General features: G+C 44.2%; 1 protein-coding gene across 2 annotated transcripts in view; it reads left to right on the forward strand.

Annotated features, from left to right (window-relative positions):
- The first annotated feature begins 1,100 nt into the window (after positions 1–1,100).
- Positions 1,101–20,255, forward strand: part of LOC115480791 (apoptosis-inducing factor 3-like) — a 125,253-nt gene continuing 106,098 nt past the window's right edge. For both annotated transcript variants that reach the window (XM_030219693.1, XM_030219694.1), the window contains exon 1: positions 1,101–1,265. The gene's annotated coding sequence lies outside the window, so the exon portion shown is untranslated. The remainder of the gene's footprint in view (positions 1,266–20,255) is intronic.

Consider the following 20,255-nt stretch of genomic DNA (forward strand, 5'->3'; position numbering starts at 1 on the left):
GGAGCAATTTTTGTGTCCTTCTATATTCACACACGGTGAGGCAGTGCTGCTCACTTAGCCCTTGGTACAGTGCTGATTCCTAAAATAGTCAAATGACAATGTGTACACAACACTATTAAATGCCCAAAGCTTCAAACCATGTGTTTCTGAGCAAATTTCAGTGAAACACTCGCATGAGCAGGACTGACTCCCAGATTCCTATGACTTTACAGCCACTAAGGAATTAGGTGGAGCCACGAAAACCTTGGACAGCATGTGACTGCATGTGTGTCTTTTTACAGCCTGCCTTGGACTGCGTGTATGTGACATGTGGATTGGACTGCTGTGGATTTATAAATGTAATATACAGTGACAAAGCGGTTTACAGTGTAATTGACTGTATGCTTTTTGGACTGCATGTACGTGACATGTACCTTTTACTGCAAACCTTGGACAGCATGTATGTGGTGTGTGTCTTTTACTGTAAGCCTTGGACTGCATGTATGTGATATGTGTCTTTGACTGCATGTATGTGACATCTTCATGCTTTGGACTGTATGTGTGCAACATGTTTTTTACTACATGCCTTGGGCCACATGTATGTGATGTGTGTCTTTTATTACATGCCTTGGACTGCATGTATGTTATGTGGATCTTTTACTGCATGTATGTGACATCTTTTACTACATGCCTTGGGCCACATGTATCTGATGTGTGTCTTTTACTGCCTGCCTTGGACTGCATGTACGTGACATGTACCTTTTACTGCAAACCTTGGACAGCATGTATGCGATGTGTGTCTTTGGTTGTTCGGGGCTGACGGAGCAAGGTGAAGCCCTGGCTGCCCGGTTCCTCTCTCCCTCTTGTCTGTGCCGTGAACACCGAACACCTTTTTCTGCCGTATAACGCAGGGGCAGGAAGCGCAGCGCTGACGGGTTTCTTCCAAAGTGCTACAGACGTAAATGATGTGCAAAGCCCTGAGGCAGGGAGCCCTGCAGGAGCCCAACACACACACACGCCCTCCTCCTCCTCCCTAGGAGAGACCTTGAAGGGAATCTGTCGGAGCTCCTGCTAAAAACAAGTTCATTGCCCTTCCTGACTGCAGAAGAGCCGCGATCCCTCTTCAGCAGTACCGCATGCGGCTGGAGCGTGTTGGCTGGTTCCCCCCTGCAAACCCGGGCCAGCCCAACCCCCCTCCTCCACCCCTCCCCCCTCGTCATTCCTTTAAGGCTTCGGCCGGCACCGCATCAGGATTTCCTGCGGGGATCCGAAGCCCAACGCAGCAGGTAAGCGCAGTTTAACGCGCCCGCGCTAGAGCCCCGAGCCGCCTGCAGGGAGGAGGGGAGGGGGGGGGAGCGGCTGTCGCCCTTCGTTTCGCAAAGTACCGCCGACCGGCTGCTTGTGTGTTGGTGCTTTCACGAGTACGGCGCATCCCGGGCTGTCAAAAGCTGTCCTGTCGGGGAGGAAGGAAGTTCAGGATGCGACTTGTCCGATGACACTAGTGCGCTATTTAAGAAAAAGAACACAGTCTGAGCTTCCCATTCCATTGTCTCCGTGCAGTGAACAGAAGGTCACGGTTGAACACGGTGACATGGATCACTCACTAGAAGCCTGCCATTCTCAAGGGCTCAGCAGCAAGGATGGTACCTCTGCAGTATGCTAAGGGGGAGAGCTGGAACTGACTAGATAGCTAAGAATTAGAGAGTAGAGAGCACAGACACCCCGAGGCAGAGGGCAGGTAGTGATTTCGGAATAATTACCTCCCCCAGTTTCACCAGAAAGAATGCAGCTTGGCCAGCAGTGCACAGATCAGCCCTGGGAATTTGCTTTCCATTTTGCACAAGTGCTTCAGAGCAACTTTCTCCTTAGTACTGAAATGCCATATGGGCACTAAAATAGAAAGAAGGTATGAATAAATAATCAAGCCATCAAAAGTTGTTGGACACAGAAACGTGCAACCTGTGTTTTAAGGGCTGAACCTGACTGGGCTCTCTGTACACTGCACATTGCAGATATGGCCTCTGCCCCCCTCCCTCAGCACATGCATTTTCAGTCTCATATAGCAGCCTCTGTCCCTATCTCCTGGTTCTGCTTTTCCCATTGCTAAGTAGATGAGTTTATTGCATGCCTAGTTCTCCCTTTTGGCCCAAATTTTGCATTTGCACAGCGGGAGGATAATAAACACTGTTATAGCCACACGTCCACTGTTTGATCAGATTGAACAGCACCACAGCACTCAATAGTAGGGGTTAGGAGTCACCGATCAAGAAAGGGATCTCAACGTCCTTGTTGGTGATATGTTGAAACCCTCTGCTCAGTGTTTTGCAGCGGCTAAGAAAGCAAATAAAATGTTAGGAATTATTAGGAAAGAATGGAAAACAAAAATGAGGACGTTATAATGCCTTTGTATCGCCCCATGGTGCGACTGCACCTCAAATATTGTGTTCAATTCTGGCCACCGTATCTAAAAAAAGATATAGTGGAATTAGAAAAGGTGCAGAGAAGGGCGACGAAAATGATAAAGGGGATGGGACGACTTCCCTATGAGGAAAGGCTAAAGCGGCTAGGGCTCTTCAGTTTGGAGAAAAGACGGCTGAGGGGAGATATGATAGAGGTGGAGTTGAACGGGTAGATATGAAGCGTCTGTTCACGCTTTCCAAAAATACTAGGACTAGGGGGCATGCGATGAAGCTACAATGTAGTAAATTTAAAACGAATCGGAGAAAATATTTCTTCACTCAACGTGTAATTAAACTCTGGAATTTGTTGCCAGAGAATGTGGTAAAGGCAGTTAGCGTAGCGGGGTTTATAAAAGGTCTGGACAGCTTCCTAAAGGAAAAGTCCATAGACCATTATTAAAATTGACTTGGGGAAAATCCACTGCTATTTCTGGGATAAGCAGCATAAAATGTTTTGTACTTTTTCGGGATCTTGCAGGTATTTGTGACCTGGATTGGCCACTGTTGGAAACAGGATGCTGGACTTGATGGACCTCTGGTCTGTCCCAGTGTGGCAATACTTATGTAGGAGAAGTGGCTAAAGGACCACTTTTCACCCTCATTTCCTTGCACAAGTACAACATAAACATTGAATTTGACAGGAGATAGAAGGACAGTGAGCCCCATCCACTATCATTTCTGCTGCACTGCCTTTGACCCCACTTGGTCACTATCTTCGTAACTAGAGCTTCTCTGTGCTTCTCCCATGTTTTCTTAAATTCTGCTTCTGGTTTTACCTCTACTAGAAGACTGTTCCATACATCCACCAATCCTTTACGTGAAAACTTCTTTTCCGATGTTGCTGTTATTTATTTTAAAAACTTTTTTAGCCTAAGCGGTTTACAATCAATTCACCTTGAAGCATCACACCAGGACCTCCTGTTTTAGAGCTTCCTTTCCACTCAAATCATTATTTACACCTTTCAGGTATTTCTTATGTCCGGTTTCTCCTTTCCGTTATTGTATACCTTACCTTGATTTGTACCTGTCCCTGCCAGGGCACAGACCATGTAAGTCTGCCCAGCACCATCCCCGCCTCCCAACCACCAGCCCCTCCTCCCACCACTGGCTCTGGCACAGACCGTATAAGTCTGCCCAGCACCATCCCCGCCTCCCAACCACCAGCCCCTCCTCCCACCACCAGTTCTGGCACAGACCATGTAAGTCTGCCCAGCACCATCCCCGCCTCCCAACCACCAGCCCCTCCTCCCACCACCGGCTCTGGCACAGACCGTATAAGTCTGCCCAGCACCATCCCCGCCTCCCGCCACCAGCTCTGCCACCCAATCTCGACTAAGCTCCTTAGGATCCATTCCTTCTGAACAAGATTCCTTTATGTTTATCCCACGCATGTTTGAATTCCGTTACCGTTTTCGTTTCCACCACCTCCCGCGGGAGGGCATTCCAAGCATCCACCACCCTCTCCGTGAAAAAATACTTCCTGACATTTTTCTTGAGTCTGTACATTCAGGTGTGCTAGTTATGTGCCTGTCAGGCTTAAAACCAGGGTTGAATGACCAGCCCAAGATCACAAGGAGCAGCATAAGAACATAGAAGTTGATGTACTGGGTCAGACCAATGGCCTGTCAAGTCCAGTATTCTGTTTCCAACCGTGGCCAGTCCAGGTCACAAGTACCTGACAGAATGCGAAAAAGCGTCAGGATTCCATTCTACTGATCCCAGGGTTAAGCAGTGGCTTTTCCCAGGTCTGACTTAATAACTGTATATGGACTTTTCCTCCAGGAATTTGTCCATTAAGACTTGCTGTGGAAATGAGTTCCAGAGTTTAACTATACGATGAATGGATTTTTCTGCAATTTCTTTTAAATGTGGTAACTTCATGGGATCTGAAACTTGCTTTGCTGGTGGTCAGCACTGGGGTGGGGTTGCCTAAAGTTAGATGTGGATGCTGCTGTTCTTGAATACTAGTGTAAGTCCGCAGTTACATGTTAACTTTTAGGTGTGAGCTCTTTCACTTGCTCAGTCACTTGTGTAAATGTGCTGCTGTCAGTCAGATGCGCGTAAGTGCTGGATTTGCCCCTGACCCTCCCCGGTCCACACCCCCTCACAGTTCCACACTATGAATTTTGGACACTCAGGGCCCCATGCTCAGAAGCGAATCCGGGTGCTAGAGGCCATTATTTGTTTACAATTTCCAGCGATTACGCGTCAGCGCTTGGCTGCAAGATGCTCTGTACTTACCAGATGTTTGGTGACATTTCATCGCCATTTGTGTAGGTTTTATTGCCAGCAGCTCCATCAGCAGGGCACTGTATTATATTGATTACCGTACGGAGAGGTAGCGTTTCTAAAATAACATTGTCTAGAAGACTCCTGAAGCAGGCCACTTTGGCCGAAACACGACTCGTGTCGAGTTTGGAGTGTTTGAGAATAAATCTTTCTTCCTTGAACATTGTCTGGCTTCCTTCAGTTGCCGCCTTCGCTGTGTCGCAGGAGGAAAGGGGAGCAGAGCATCGCCACTGAGAAGGGTCAACCGGTGAGGCAGACTTTTGTCGCTTTTCAGCTTTGGCGCCTGGAGCCAGTACCTCACCTGGGCCCCGATGCTCAAACGCAAACTGTGTGTGCTACAGGTATTAGCACCGACTAGCACCTTCGTTTGCTTGTGCCGAATGCTCAGCACTAATGAGTGCGTGAAACAACAAGCTCGCTGGCTCTGAGCACAATAAGCATGCAAATACGTGCAAAAGAGGTCATCCCCTATTCCTCCCCAATGTCAGCGGTCACTACAGACAAGTAGAAGTCTTGCGCTTAGTTCTTCTTGTTTTATGACCCAAACAAATTAAACATTTTTTTTTACATATTTTCCTTTTTCATAAAATTCTTATTTCTAAAAGCATATAATTACGTTTTTGTTGAGGGAATTTCCTCTCTCTTTCTCTAGACCTTAATGAAGGACTAATTTCATTCCTATGGTGTTTTTAATGATCTTGTGTGTTAATTCCACATTAGACATTTCTCTGTCGCCAGTTTTCTGATTTCAGACTGAGACTACAGTCACTTAGAAATTGGTTAAAATCTATGGAAACTGAGGTCCAGGGAGTTGTGGAGCCCAGGGAAAATTGCTCGTCATTTTTATAATTTTGCTATATGATCCCTGATTATACTCGAGGCTTCCTAAGATTCCCTGGCCAAGGGGAAGAGCTCCAAAGAAGTTGCTGTTACTCACCATTGACCCGATCTCCCTTCCCTCCCGCCTGGCCCCACTCCTGCTCTCCTTTTCCTGACACGACCAGCCCTCCTCTTGACCTTAAAATGCCCTGGTATCTAGAGCACCACCCACCCATTACCTCTCCCTGCCCCTGACAACAAAACCCCAAATCCCTAGTGTTTAGTGGCACCCATACCCCCCCCCCCCCGATGCTCAACCTGACTCTGGTAACGAGTGGGGGGGCCCTCCTACCTGACCCCATGCCCCATACCTCTAAATGAGACAGGAGTGATGTTCATTCACTCCTTCCTCCAGTGCCATCATCCTTAAAATAGTGGCACCCTCCCCTCGTACACTGCATTCAGCTTCACTCATGGATGACCCTCTTGTTTTCTCTTTAAGTATCTCCCCTTCTCTTTCATGGTAACCCTTTCTTTGTTTTTTGGGTACCCCTTTTTTTCTTTGCCCTGAGACCTGGATTTAGGATCCAAATCTTGCATGGCTTGAAATCACAGGACTGGGGGGGGGGGGGGGGGCAGTTGGGCCTTGGCTCCCTACCAATATTTTGCCTGACAGCATCAGCAGTTAGAGATCTTAAGGGGGGAGGGGGGGGGAGATTTTGGTTTGTTTGGTTCCTGCACCAAAAAGGTTTTGCACTGTCTCTGCTTGGACAGCTGCTGTTCTCTGTCCTTGTTTCGAGGGTGGGGGACAGGAAAGAGGTAAAAGACCTTTTCTCTCCAAAGCTCTCTGGGATCTCCTAGATGCTCCAGTGGTTTCCCCTATCAGGGAATACTCTACACTCTCCCCAAATAATGCACACAATTTACTTAGTACCAGCCCCAGAGTAGGATCAAAATCGAAGGAAAAAGCCTCAGAACCCACTTTCACCTTTCCTTCAAGTCTCTTAGTGATCACTGACATAAAAATCTCTGTACGAGATCATTAAAACTCTGTGCTCTGCTGTCTATACTAGTGAAGCCCCCCCCCCCCCCAACTGTGAGTTATATAAAAAAACCAAAATCTTAGCTTTCAAAAAATTACTTGGCTAAAGACTTCAACATCGACTTGTTTGCCAATTGGCTGTTTCAGGCCACAAGTCGATGTTGAAGCCTTTAATCAAGCACTTTTTAGAAAGCTAAGTTTTTGTTTTTTATACGTCACAGTTTTTGGTGGGGTTCACCAGTATATACAGCAGAGCACAGAGTGTTAATAATCCTATGAAATCTTTCACTAAGAGACTTGAAAGAAAGGTGAAGAGTAGCCTAGTGGTTAGTGCAGTGGACTTTGATCCTGGGGAACTGGGTTCAATTCCCACTGCAGCTCCTTGTGACTCTGGGCAAGTCACTTAACCCTCCATTGCCCCTGGTACAAAATAAGTACCTGAATATATGTAAACCGCTTTGAATGTAGTTGCAAAAACCTCAGAAAGGTGGTATATCAAGTCCCATTTCCCATTCCCCCTTTCTCTTATGACATCACAATATCTGAGCCAAGTATCGGGCAATCAAGCCATTGTGACATCACTGATGAGGTTGGCTCTTATTGGTGGAACAAGTGGAAGAGTAGCCTAGTGGTTAGTGCAGTGGACTTTGATCCTGGGGAACTGAGTTCAATTCCCACTGCAGCTCCTTGTGACTCTGGGCAAGTCACTTAACCCTCCATCGCCCCTGGTACAAAATAAGTACCTGAATATATGTAAACCGCTTTGAATGTAGGTGCAAAAACCTCAGAAAGGCGGTATATCAAGTCCCATTTCCCTTTCCCCCTTTCCCTTATGACATCACAATATCAGAAGTGAGCCAAGTATCGGGCAATCAAGCCATTGTGACATCACTGATGAGGTTGGCTCTTATTGGTGGAATGAGTGGAGGAGTAGCCTAGTGGTTAGTGCAGTGGACTTTGATCCTGGGGAACTGTATTGGGCAATCAAGCCATTGTGACATCACTGATGAGGTTGGCTCTTATTGGTGGAATGAGTGGAGGAGTAGCCTAGTGGTTAGTGCAGTGGACTTTGATCCTGGGGAACTGAGTTCGATTCCCACTGCAGCTCCTTGTGACTCTGGGCAAGTCACTTAACCCTCCATTGCCCCTGGTACAAATAAGTACTGTATATACTGCTTTGAATGTAGTTGCAAAAACCTCAGAAAGGCCATATATCAAGTCCCATTTCCCTTTCCCCTTTCCTCCGATTTTGATCAGACTCTGGGGCTGGTACTAAGTAAATTAAGATATGCCTGCTACCGTGTCTTGTACTAACCTGAATGAATGTTCAGCATAGCAAAAATGATCACTTCTAGCTAGGTCACATGCTTATACGTGAAATGCTAAGAAGCTGGAATTTGGTTGAACTGGAAAAGTGACTGTGAAGCCAGTGACAGGAATCCTAAAACTGCTGTGATTGACGTGCTGAGAAGCAGCTCTGAAGAAAGAACACTCATGGAGGAGCATAATTGAACGGGGACAACCATCTCTAAGGACTTCCTGGCGAAGGGGCGGGGAAACCCGTATTATCAAAACAAGATGGGCGTCTATTTTTCGATAATACAGTCGGGGACGCCCAAATCTCAACATTTAGGTTGACCTTAGAGATGGTTGTCCCCGATTTTCGGCGATAATGGAAACTGAGGATGCCCATCTCAGAAATGACCAAATCCAAGCCCTTTCGTTGTGGGAGAAGCCAGCATTCGTAGTGCACTGGTCCCCCTCACATGCCAGGACACCAACCAGGCACCCTAGGGTGCACTGCAGTGGACCACAAATTGCTCCCAGGTGCATAGCTCCCTTACCTTGTGTGCTAAGCCCCCAAAACCCACTCCCCACAACTGTAAACCACTACCATAGCCCTAAGGGGTGAAGGGGGACACCTACATATGGGTATAGTGGGTTTCTGTTGGGTTTTGAAGGGCTCACATTTATCACCACAAGTGTAACAGGTAGGGGGGGATGGGCCTGGGTCCGCCTGCCTGAGGTGCACTGCAGTACCCACTAAAACTGCTCCAGGGACCTGCATACTGCTGTCATGGAGCTGGGTATGACATTTGAGGCTGGCAAAAAATGTTTTTAAATTTTTGTTTTGGGGTGGGAGGGGGTTGGTGACCACTGGGGGAGTAAGGGGAGGTCATCCCCGATTCCCTCCGGTGGTCATCTGGTCAGTTTGGGCACCTTTTTGAGGCTTGGTCGTGAAAAAAAAGGGACCATGTAAAGTCGACCAAATGCTCATTAGGGACGTCCTTCTTTTTTCCATTATCGGCCGAGGATGCCCATCTCTTAAGCACGCCCCCAGTCCCGCCTTCGACACGCCCCCGTGAACTTTGGTCGTCCCCGCGATGGACTGCAGTTGAGGGCGCCCAAAATCAGCTTTTGATTATGCCGATTTGGGCGACCCTGGGAGAAGGACGCCCATCTCCCAATTTGTGTTGAAAGATGGGCGCCCTTCTCTTTCGAAAATAAGCCTGAAAGGCATCTTGCCAAAATCTCTTTAACACTCTGCCTTTTTGGTATTATTAGATGCCGAAAAGGTTTTCAACACAATAAAACGACTGTATATGTTTTCTTCTTTAAAATGGTCTGGAGTTGGGGGTCATTTTATTCATATGATCAAAGCTTTATACTTTGCTTCAACAGTTGGATTATTTGTAAGCTGAACTATGTCTGTCTATATCTTTTGCTTTAAATAGAGGTATGAGACAAGGCTGTCCACTAATATTTGAGCTTGGTCTTGTGCCTCTATGAATTGCGATTTGACAGCATAATAATATAGAAGGTATTACTTGGAAAGATCATGAATACAAACGTTCAGCCTACACTGACCGACATTCTATTATATGTTACTAAACCAGACATGTCTTTCCCTACACTCCTCAATTTCATAGAAGAATTCAGCAAGTTCTCTGGTTATACGATAAACTGGTCAAAATCTGAAAAAATGCCTCTCAGTGTCCATAGTCAGAAAGGTCTAATAACGAAGTTTGTATTTCAATGGGTTACTTTAGGCCTTAAATATCTTGGTATTTATCTATATTATGATTTACATGAAAGGCTAGTTAAGAACGAATCAAGGCTCACTAAAACAGTTGACGATCTCTGCAATAGATGGTCTCTCAAACACTTGTCATGGGGGAGGGGATGCAGAGTTGCCACAATTAATATGTCCATTGCCCCGTTGGTATTTTACATGTGCAATAATACCCATAAAACTTTGAATACTACTATATCTACGTTTCTATGGTGTTCTAAACCTGCTAGGATTGCTTTACATAAACTACAGTCTGTTAAGGAACATGGTGGGGTGAACTTGCCTAACTTTTATGGATATCACAGAGCTTTCATCTTACGTCAAGGTATACTGTGGTGTGTAACACCTAAAAGTCGCTTGATATCATCATGACTTCTACTTGAATGGGAACTGCTTTTGCTTGTTCCTCTTATTGCTTATGTTACCACTAAAATTATGAAGCCAATGCAACTCAACCCAATCCTGATGTCAACAGTGAGAATACTTTTAGTGATTGACTGTTCAGCTTTAATACCCATCAGAAGTACTGTTTACACACCTTTATGGAATAACCCGGATATCCAACTAAATAGTTTATCTATACTTTGGAAGGATTGGTTATATAAAGGAATTCACTGTGTACGTGATGCGATGATGGATGACTGACATGTCATTTGCTGAATTACGAAGAAAGTTCGATCATTCTTTTGCAGCTTGTTATATTTCAGCGTTTTATTGAAAACAACATTACAAAATTAAGTAGTTCAGCATACATATATCTCAGTCTACAAACAACAAAAAAGAACAATAAAGTGGTAAACTGTTGTACAATAACAAAAACCATTTATCCATATTGTTTCCAGCTATTTTTATTATTCCCCCCCTTAGTCCCCTGCCTGTCCTCCCCCCTTTCACCCACCCTTACCCACCCCCCTCTATTCTACCCCCACCCCTCTCCCGCTCATATTTGGTTAATGCCTTGGTTCTCACCAATTGCGTACAGCACGTTGAGCACCAGACTCTTCCCTCTGGCAGACAAAGTATCTATGTAAGCACCCCAGACTTTTAAAAATATTTTTTTTCGTCTTACTGATCTCTTAGCTTCTTTCGCTTCCCACATCATCAGCTGGTTTACGAGGTTACGCCAGTGCCAGTACTCCGGGACCACATCAGCTGTCTCGCAGCTTGTTATAAACAGACACAACTTAAGCATATAGTTAAATACGTCTGCCATGTGAATCTCCTGGAACGAGACATATCCACACTCTCTGCTCACAGATGGCTGCAGTATGACGTGAAGCCTCAAAGAGGTCCAAACTTCTTACTGCAAAATCTAACTGCACAGGCCTCCATGGTCTCTATGATATATGACATATTGACAGATTCGTGGACTTCCTTCACACAGTCTCTATATTTTATAGGTCACAGATCCATCTGGACATCTGTTAGATTGCAGAGAGTTGACCCTTCCTTCTCCAATAAATGCTGAACTTGTCAACTAAGTCCTGGTACCTTTGAACACTTACTTTATGAATGCCCGTCGACTCACTCCTTCTGGACTGCTATTTGGGATTATGTCCAAAACTTTTTCAGCGTCGCCATTCCACTTAATTATTGCATGGCTACCTTTAAGGTTCATCCTATAATATTGAATACAGAAGTCAATGAGATACATTTTTTACATATTCTCACAGCAATTGCCATCCAACCAATCATAACGAACCTCATGAATATGCTCAGTGTCCGTTTTTGATGGAACTTGGCCTTCCTTATTTATAGATATGAGACTAATGTTTTGAATTTCAACAATCCCACTTCCAAACTAAGAATTTGGTCCTATACTAAGTCGTTATAATCATCTCCTAAACAAATACATTGTAGATCATAATAGCATTTTACAAGATAGAAGATCATGCTTTTGTATGTTTCCTATATCTTAATGTATATCCTATATAATAAAACGCACCTCCAACATTCTGAAGCCGAGAAAGTGAAGGCTTCAAGCCTTGAAGCATTCCTGCAACGTTCCGGAACTATGTGTCATCAATTGAGGAGATGGAGCCTTACAGAGCGCACAAATGCTTCAAGGCTTGAAGGCTTCACTTTCTCACACACACACACACTCACTCTCTGTCTCTCTGACACAAACACACATACACACACTCTCTGTCTGTCTCTCTCTCACATACACACTCCATCTCACCCACACACTCTCTCTCTCAAACATACACACTCTGAGGAAAGGGGGGCATGGCACTCTGAGGGAAGGGGGGGGGGCAAGAACTCGGAGGGGAGGAGAGAGAGGGAGGGAGGAGAGGTGAGGAGAGGAGACACAAACACACACACACTCTGTCTCTCTCTCACTCATTCTCTCTCTCTCACTCACACACACACTCCATCGCTCACACACACTCCGAGGAAAACCTTGCTGGTGCCCGTTTCATTTGTGTCAGAAACGGGCCTGTTTTACTAGTATATATATATATATATATATATATATATATATATATATATATATATACTCGTGTTTACTTTATGACACTCATAATATGTCACTAATGTCTTTTCTGTCATATGTTCATCCTCACGTTTGTTCATAATTTTCTTTCTACTTTGTTTATACCTTCTTTTTCAAAAACTTTATAAAAATTTACTGGACATAAACTTTTGGAACGAGGGGGCATAGGATGAAGGTGAAAGGGGACAGGCTCAGGGGGAAAGAAAGAGTAACCTAAGGAAATACTACTTCATAGAAAAAGTGGTGAATTCGTGGAACGGTCTCCGTGCAACGTTGGTGTTAGTTGGAGACAAAGACTATCTGAATTCAAGAAAGCTTGGGAGAAGAAGGGATAGTAGTTGGCCGCATAGTCTTTATCTGCCTTCATTTGCTCAGTTTCTCTGTAAACCATGGCCATAGTGAGCTATGTGTAGGCCGTGTAGCTTCTCATAGTGCAAGGGAAGAAGGGTGCCAAAATTGTGCCCTGTCAGTTGCCTCTGCTGCCTGGCCATGACTCCGTTTGTGGGACAGGAGAGCTAGGGCGCATTTTTGACTGTGGATTGAAATTCCATGTGCAAAGGGGAAAAGGATAGTGATAGGAGTGTACTACCGTCCGCCTGGCCAGGACGAACAGACGGATGCGGAAATGTTAAAGGAAATCAGGGACGCAAACAAACTGGGCAACACAATAATAATGGGGGATTTCAATTACCCGCATATAGACTGGGTTAATGTAACATCTGTACACGCAAGGGACATAAGATTTCTTGATGAAATCAAGGACAGCTTCATGGAACAGCTAGTTCAGGAGCCGACAAGAGAAGGAAAAATACTAGACTTAGTCCTTAGTAGTGCTCATGATCTAGTGCAGGGGGTAACGATACGAGGGCCGCTTGATAACAGTGATCATAATATGATCGGTTTTGATATTGGCATTGAAGGAAGTGAAACTAGGAAATCAAGTACGCTAGCGTTTAACTATAGAAAAGGTGATTACGACAAAATGAGAAAAATGGTGAAAAAAAGACTGAAAGGAGCAGCTCGCAGAGTAAAAAACTTGCATCAGGCGTGGATGCTGTTTAAAAACACCATCCTGGAGGTTCAGGACAAATATATTCCACGTATTAGAAAAAAGGGAAAAAAGACTAAACGTCAGCCGGCGTGGCTAAACAGTAAGATAAAGGAAATCATTAGAGCCAAAAAACAATCCTTCAGAAAGTGGAGAAGAGAACCAACTGAAAGTAACAGGATAGATCATAAGGAATGCCAAGCCAAATGCAAAGCGGAGATAAGGAGGGCAAAAAGGACTTTGAGAAGAAATTAGCGTTGGAAGCAAAAATACATAGTAAAAATTTTTTTAGATACATTAAAAGCAGGAAACCGGCCAAAGAGTCGGTTGGGCCGCTGGACGAAAATGGTGTTAAAGGGGCGATCAAGGAGGACAAAGCCGTAGCGGAGAAATTAAATGAATTCTTTGCTTCGGTCTTCACCGAGGAGGATTTGGGGGGGACACCGGTGCCGGAAAGAATATTTGAAGCGGGGTAGTCGGAGAAACTAAACAAATTCTCTGTAACCTTGGAGGATGTAATGGGTCAGTTCAGCAAGCTGAAGAGTAGTAAATCACCGGGACCTGATGGTATTCATCCCAGAGTATTAATAGAACTAAAAAATGAACTTGCGGAGCTACTGTTAGAAATATGCAATCTGTCCCTAAAATCGAGTGTAGTACCGGAAGACTGGAGGGTAGCCAATGTTACTCCGATTTTTAAGAAGGGTTCCAGAGGAGATCCGGGAAATTATAGACCGGTGAGTCTGACGTCGGTGCCAGGCAAGATGGTGGAGGCTATTATTAAGAATAAAATTGCAGAGCATATACAAAAACATGGACTGATGAGACAAAGTCAGCACGGATTTAGTGAAGGGAAGTCTTGCCTCACCAATCTAATGCATTTTTTTGAGGGGGTAAGCAAACATGTGGACAATGGGGAGCCGGTTGATATTGTATATCTGGATTTTCAGAAGGCGTTTGACAAAGTGCCGCACGAAAGACTCCTGAAGAAATTGCAGAGTCATGGAATCGGAGGTAGGGTATTATTATGGATTAAGAACTGGTTGAAAGATAGGAAGCAGAGAGTAGGATTGCATGGCCAGTATTCTCAGTGGAGGAGGGTAGTTAGTGGGGTCCCGCAGGGGTCTGTGCTGGGTCCGTTGCTTTTTAATGTATTTATAAATGACCTAGAGATGGGAATAACTAGTGAGGTAATTAAATTCGCCGATGACACAAAATTATTCAGGGTCGTCAAGTCGCAGGAGGAATGTGAACGATTACAGGAGGACCTTGCGAGACTGGGAGAATGGGCGTGCAAGTGGCAGATGAAGTTCAATGTTGACAAGTGCAAAGTGATGCATGTGGGTAAGAGGAACCCGAATTATAGCTACGTCTTGCAAGGTTCCGCGTTAGGAGTTACGGATCAAGAAAGGGATCTGGGTGTCGTCGTCGATGATACGCTGAAACCTTCTGCTCAGTGTGCTGCTGCGGCTAGGAAAGCGAATAGAATGTTGGGTGTTATTAGGAAGGGTATGGAGTCCAGGTGTGCGGATGTTATAATGCCGTTGTATCGCTCCATGGTGCGACCGCACCTGGAGTATTGTGTTCAGTACTGGTCTCCGTATCTCAAAAAAGATATAGTAGAATTGGAAAAGGTACAGCGAAGGGCGACGAAAATGATAGTGGGGATGGGACAACTTTCCTATGAAGAGAGGCTGAGAAGGCTAGGGCTTTTCAGCTTGGAGAAGAGACGGCTGAGGGGAGATATGATAGAAGTGTATAAAATAATGAGTGGAATGGATCGGGTGGATGTGAAGCGACTGTTCACGCTATCCAAAAATACTAGGACTAGAGGGCATGAGTTGAAGCTACAGTGTGGTAAATTTAAAACGAATCGGAGAAAATGTTTCTTCACCCAACGTGTAATTAGACTCTGGAATTCGTTGCCGGAGAACGTGGTATGGGCGGTTAGCTTGACGGAGTTTAAAAAGGGGTTAGATAGATTCCTAAAGGACAAGTCCATAGACCGCTATTAAATGGACTTGGAAAAATTCCGCATTTTTAGGTATAACTTGTCTGGAATGTTTTTACGTTTGGGGAGCGTGCCAGGTGCCCTTGACCTGGATTGGCCACTGTCGGTGACAGGATGCTGGGCTAGATGGACCTTTGGTCTTTCCCAGTATGGCACTACTTATGTACTTATGTCCTTATGTCCTACATTAAATGTGCAAAACTAGCTGAAGTAAACTAGGATGCAGAGTTCATTGGCAAAGATAGCAAAGGGAAATGGGAGACACTGAAAGACTTGCAGAAGTTGCCAAGAAGAGTGTATACCAGCAAGAATCCAACGTACTGACAAAAAGGTAAATCCCATGTGACTTCCTCAAAAAGTCAACAAAAATAACAAAGAAAGGCCTTTAAAATGCTGAAATTAAATGGATCAAAGGAAGATGTGCACAAGTAACGAGACAAGAAACAATTAACAATGAAAACATATTGCCAAAGAGAGTAAAGGCAAGCCAGTAACATACGGACAGTGGAGTTTGTTTAAATTTAGGAAAACATTTCTCTCTTATTCATACTCTGAAATAGCCACATTTTTGCCTTTGGATATGAAATGAAAAGAAAAATTGTCAGTCAATTTTAAAAATTTTCATGTAATTATGTATGTGGTAATTCAGGAGCTACCTAATTTTTGTGGCAAGAGAGCGCAGAAATGACGTATTCTAGTCATTTTATCTGTGTAAGTAGCCTCTTATTGAATACTGACTAATGGAAGAGTCCACGCCATGCTTTGATGGAGCGTACTTTGCCAGTGGGCATGTATGTATGTGAATTATGCATAATTTACCAGCTATAGGGTTGGTGGGAGTGGTCACACCAAGCTTTACCCTCCTCTGAGACTTGTGCTAGTTTTCCATAAAGAAAAGTAGGTTCTTCTTTTTCATTATTGAGTAGACTTAAAATAGATGCCGTAACCATCAGGCTATGTAGATGCCCTGTTACAGAGACTAAATTGCAGGCACAAGAGAGTTATAATGAGACCTTTGCACTTAATAACATAATATGTGTTGTACAGGGCTTAGAGTGTCCAGGCCAATGTACCTGGCAAAATCCTGATCCATTCCTTGTGGCTCACTCCCAAGGGTAAGCAGTGAACTTCCCAAGTCTGCATTTCTGGACCTTCCTCCAGGAGTTTGTCCTAATACTGTTTAAACCAAGCTATGCTGATTACTTGGACCACAACTGTAGGCAACAAATTCCACAACTTGTGTTTTGAATGAAAAAGTGCTTTCTTTGATTGCTTTTAACATTGCTTTTGATTCCTAACCACTTGTAACCACTCGCCTCCACCTACCCTCCTCTCCTCCTTCCTGTACACATTAATTGATTTGATTTGCTTACTTTATTTATTTTTTGTCTATTAGATTGTAAGCTCTTTGAGCAGGGACTGTCTTTCTTCTATGTTTGTGCAGCGCTGCGTACGCCTTGTAGTGCTATAGAAGTGATAAATAGTAGTAGTAGTAGTCTCTTGTAACCAGAGCTAATATTGTGATGTCATAATGACTCAGTCCACCAATAAGAGCCAACCTCATCAGTGATGTCACAATGGCTTGATTGTCCTATACTTGGCTCACTTTTATTACATAGCTCTTTGAGCAGGGACTGTCTTTCTTCTATGTTTGTGCAGCGCTGCGTACGCCTTGTAGCGCTATAGAAATGCTAAATAGTAGTAGTAGTAGTCTCTTGTAACCAGAGCTAATGTTGTGATGTCATAATGCCTCAGGCCACCAATAAGAGCCAACCTCATCAGTGATGTCACAATGGCTTGATTGTCCTATACTTGGCTCACTTTTATTACATAGCTCTTTGAGCAGGGACTGTCTGTCTTCTATGTTTGTGCAGCGCTGCGTACGCCTTGTAGCGCTATAAAAATGCTAAATAGTAGTAGTAGTAGTAGTAGATTGCTTTGGTGCTATCTGAAAGATCAACTTCTATTCCATATTTAACCTCTATCCTATCTCCTCCCAGACGTCTCTTCATAAATGAGCTGGTCCTTCCTCTTTATCATTTTAGTCACCTTTCTCTATACTTTTTTGTTCCACTATATTATGGGAGTATGAGACTGTGTGCAGTAGGCAAGGTATAGTTAAAAAGAGCATTGACGACTTCAACTCATGCAAAATATTGCATCAGTGTTTTCTTAGCGCTCTCTTTCAAGCAGCCTCACCAGTGTTACCCTTTTGTACCAGGGCCTGTGTTGCATTGAAGACTAGATCAATGTAGTTGCCCCTCTAGTTGGCTTCAGGACCATTTGCCCATTTATCTAGAACTTTACCTCCCTAGTGTATCTTGATTAGACATTTACCTAATCAGTAATGAAGTAATTGAAATCTTCTGTTATCATTGTATTGAAATTCTGTTGCTTTCTTAATTTCTTTTAACATTTCCCTGTCTGCTTCTTCATCCAGACCATGCAGATGGTAGTATACGCCCACTACTAGACTCTTCTCATCACGTGTGGAATTTTTATCCATAACGATACCCGCAGGACTCTTTCCCTGCTTGATTCTTTGCCATCATTAAGATATAGCACTACCCCTCCTGTAAGTATGAGGGATTTGAGGGGGTTGCCCAGTTTGTGTTGGAATTAGGTTTTAGGGATTTGAGAGGGTTGCTCAATTTGTGTTGGCATTAGGCTTTAGGGATTTGAGAGGGTTGCTCAGTTTGTGCTGGAATTAGGTTTTAGGGATTTGAGAGGGCTGCTCAGTTTGTGCTGGAATTAGGTTTTAGGGATTTGAGGGGGTTGCTCAATTTGTGTTGGCATTAGGTTTTAGGGATTTGAGGGGGTTGCTGAGTTTAGGTTTTATGCTTTATCTTGATCATACTATTTTATGTTGGGATCTTTTATTGTAAATCATTATCATTTTTGTCAGATGTAGCAGTTTATAAAATTTTAGAAAGAAAGTTGACCTGCCCTATCATTTTGAGATAGTTTGTACTCTGCTACCATAAACAAAGAAACATCCAAACACGTAGGCAGCTAAAGAGCATATGACCTATCCAGTCTGCCCACTCATGCCATCTACTCTCCCTATCACTCCTTAGAGATCTAGTGTACTTCTCCCAAGCTTGGATTCAGATACAGTTTTCATCTCCACCACTTCCACTGGGAGGCTGTTCCACGAATTCATCACCCTTTCCTTGAAGAAGTATTTCCTCAGGTTACTTCCGAGTCTGTTCCCTTTCACCTTCATCCTATGCCCCCTCGTTCCAGAGCTTCCTTTCAATTGAAAGAGATTCGTCTCCTGTTCATTTATGCCGTATAGGTATTCAAATGTTTCTATCATATCTCTCCTCTCCATCCTTTCTTCCAAAGTATACATATTGAGATCTTGAAGTCTATCCCACTACACTTTATGACGAAGACACTGACCGTGACCGTTTTAGCAGCCGCCCTCTGGACCGACTCCATCGTGTTCAAATCTTTTTGAAGGTGGTTATTCTCCTTCCATCTTCCTTCTGCCAGGTTTCTTGAGATGCTATTTTGCTAATTTAGGCCTATATTTTAAAAGCGTATCCATAATAATAATAAAACTTTATTTATAGCCCGCTGTATCTCAACATTCTAAGCAGGGAACATAAAATACATACATAATAAAATCCAACTAATAACAAACACAAAAAGAAGCATAGTGATAACTAATAAAGACACACACTGGTGGTCTTTGCACTGTAATTGACAGTTTCAGAAAGCTGTTTTTTGCACATAGGGAATCCTCTCAGATTTGATCTCTATAACCTACGGAAAAAAGAGGCCTTAGAGTCATTGTCTAAGCTCCAAGCTTTGTAATCTTATTTTAAACTTCTGGCATTCAAGTACAGATAATTCAGACTATTTATTTTGTAACCTAGCAGTTGATCAGGATAATTGAACTCGCTGGTTTCTGTCTGCTGCTTTCCCTTTAGATGCGCTTGGCTGGGATACTCTAACTTCTCTGTTTTCCAATCTCCTTTAAAGATATGTGGAGCAGTTCTTCTCAGCGCTCTCCTGGAGACACACCTGGACAATTCAGGGCTATCACAACAAACGTGCATGCAATCGGTCTCAAATAGATGCCGGTTTCTTTCATGCAGTTTCGTTATGGTAATTGTGAAAACCCACCTGGTCAGGATTCTTCCTGAGGAGGGCTGAGAAGGGCCACATGTCCAGAAGAATTCAGACACCTCAGAAGATTTAGGTGCAGACTCTGCACCATCTCCGATGTGCTCCTACTTTGTCTGAAATCTTCTGGGCATGTGGCCCTTCTCAGCCCTCCTCAGGAAGAATCCTGACCAGGTGGGTTTTCACAATTACCATAACAAAAGTGCATGAAAAAAAATCGGTATCTATTGGAGACCGATTGCATGCACACTTGTTGTGATAGTCCTGAAATGGCCAGGTGTGTCTCCAGGACAGCGCCAATCCGAGCTGCAGCGTTGGCCACCCCGGTCTACAGTGGCATCAAAGATTAAGTGGTTATGGCCAGTATTCAGTGCGGTGCCCACATTCCTAACTGGTCTTCTTCTGCAGTCCAGTTTGCCCAGTTAGGTATGCGGCCACTAGCTCCGCTCCCAGAGCACCCTGGCACTTCTCGGACCGTGCTGTAGCGGTCAGCGTGGATATTCAGGGCAGTGCCATTGGCCAGCTCAGTGTGGTTTAAGCAAGAAGGGACCCTCTCCTACCAGTTTAAAACACACTATCGACCCTTAAGATTTCATACCATGGAGAAGAGGAGAGGGGAAGGGTCCTGCTCAAAGTCCGGAAACCGTGTTGTAGATTAGAAATAGCTGTAAACAGTGTCTGCTCAGTTTGATTCTAAGGTCTTCACCGGAAGGACAGCACTGGCTAATCAGTGGGTCATAGGTGCACCTGTGAGGCTTATCACATTCCCTGAACATAAACCTGCAACTAGGAAGAAAACGCCAACATTACTTGATGGCATCGGAAAGTTGTTTGTTCTCTAAAGCTTTATTATTTTACTGCCATTAAATAGCTCTGCCTCGTTTGGTTCTGTGATAGGACACTT

This window comes from Microcaecilia unicolor, chromosome 11 (assembly GCF_901765095.1).
Source record: "Microcaecilia unicolor chromosome 11, aMicUni1.1, whole genome shotgun sequence".
In the NCBI taxonomy this organism is placed as follows: domain Eukaryota; kingdom Metazoa; phylum Chordata; class Amphibia; order Gymnophiona; family Siphonopidae; genus Microcaecilia; species Microcaecilia unicolor.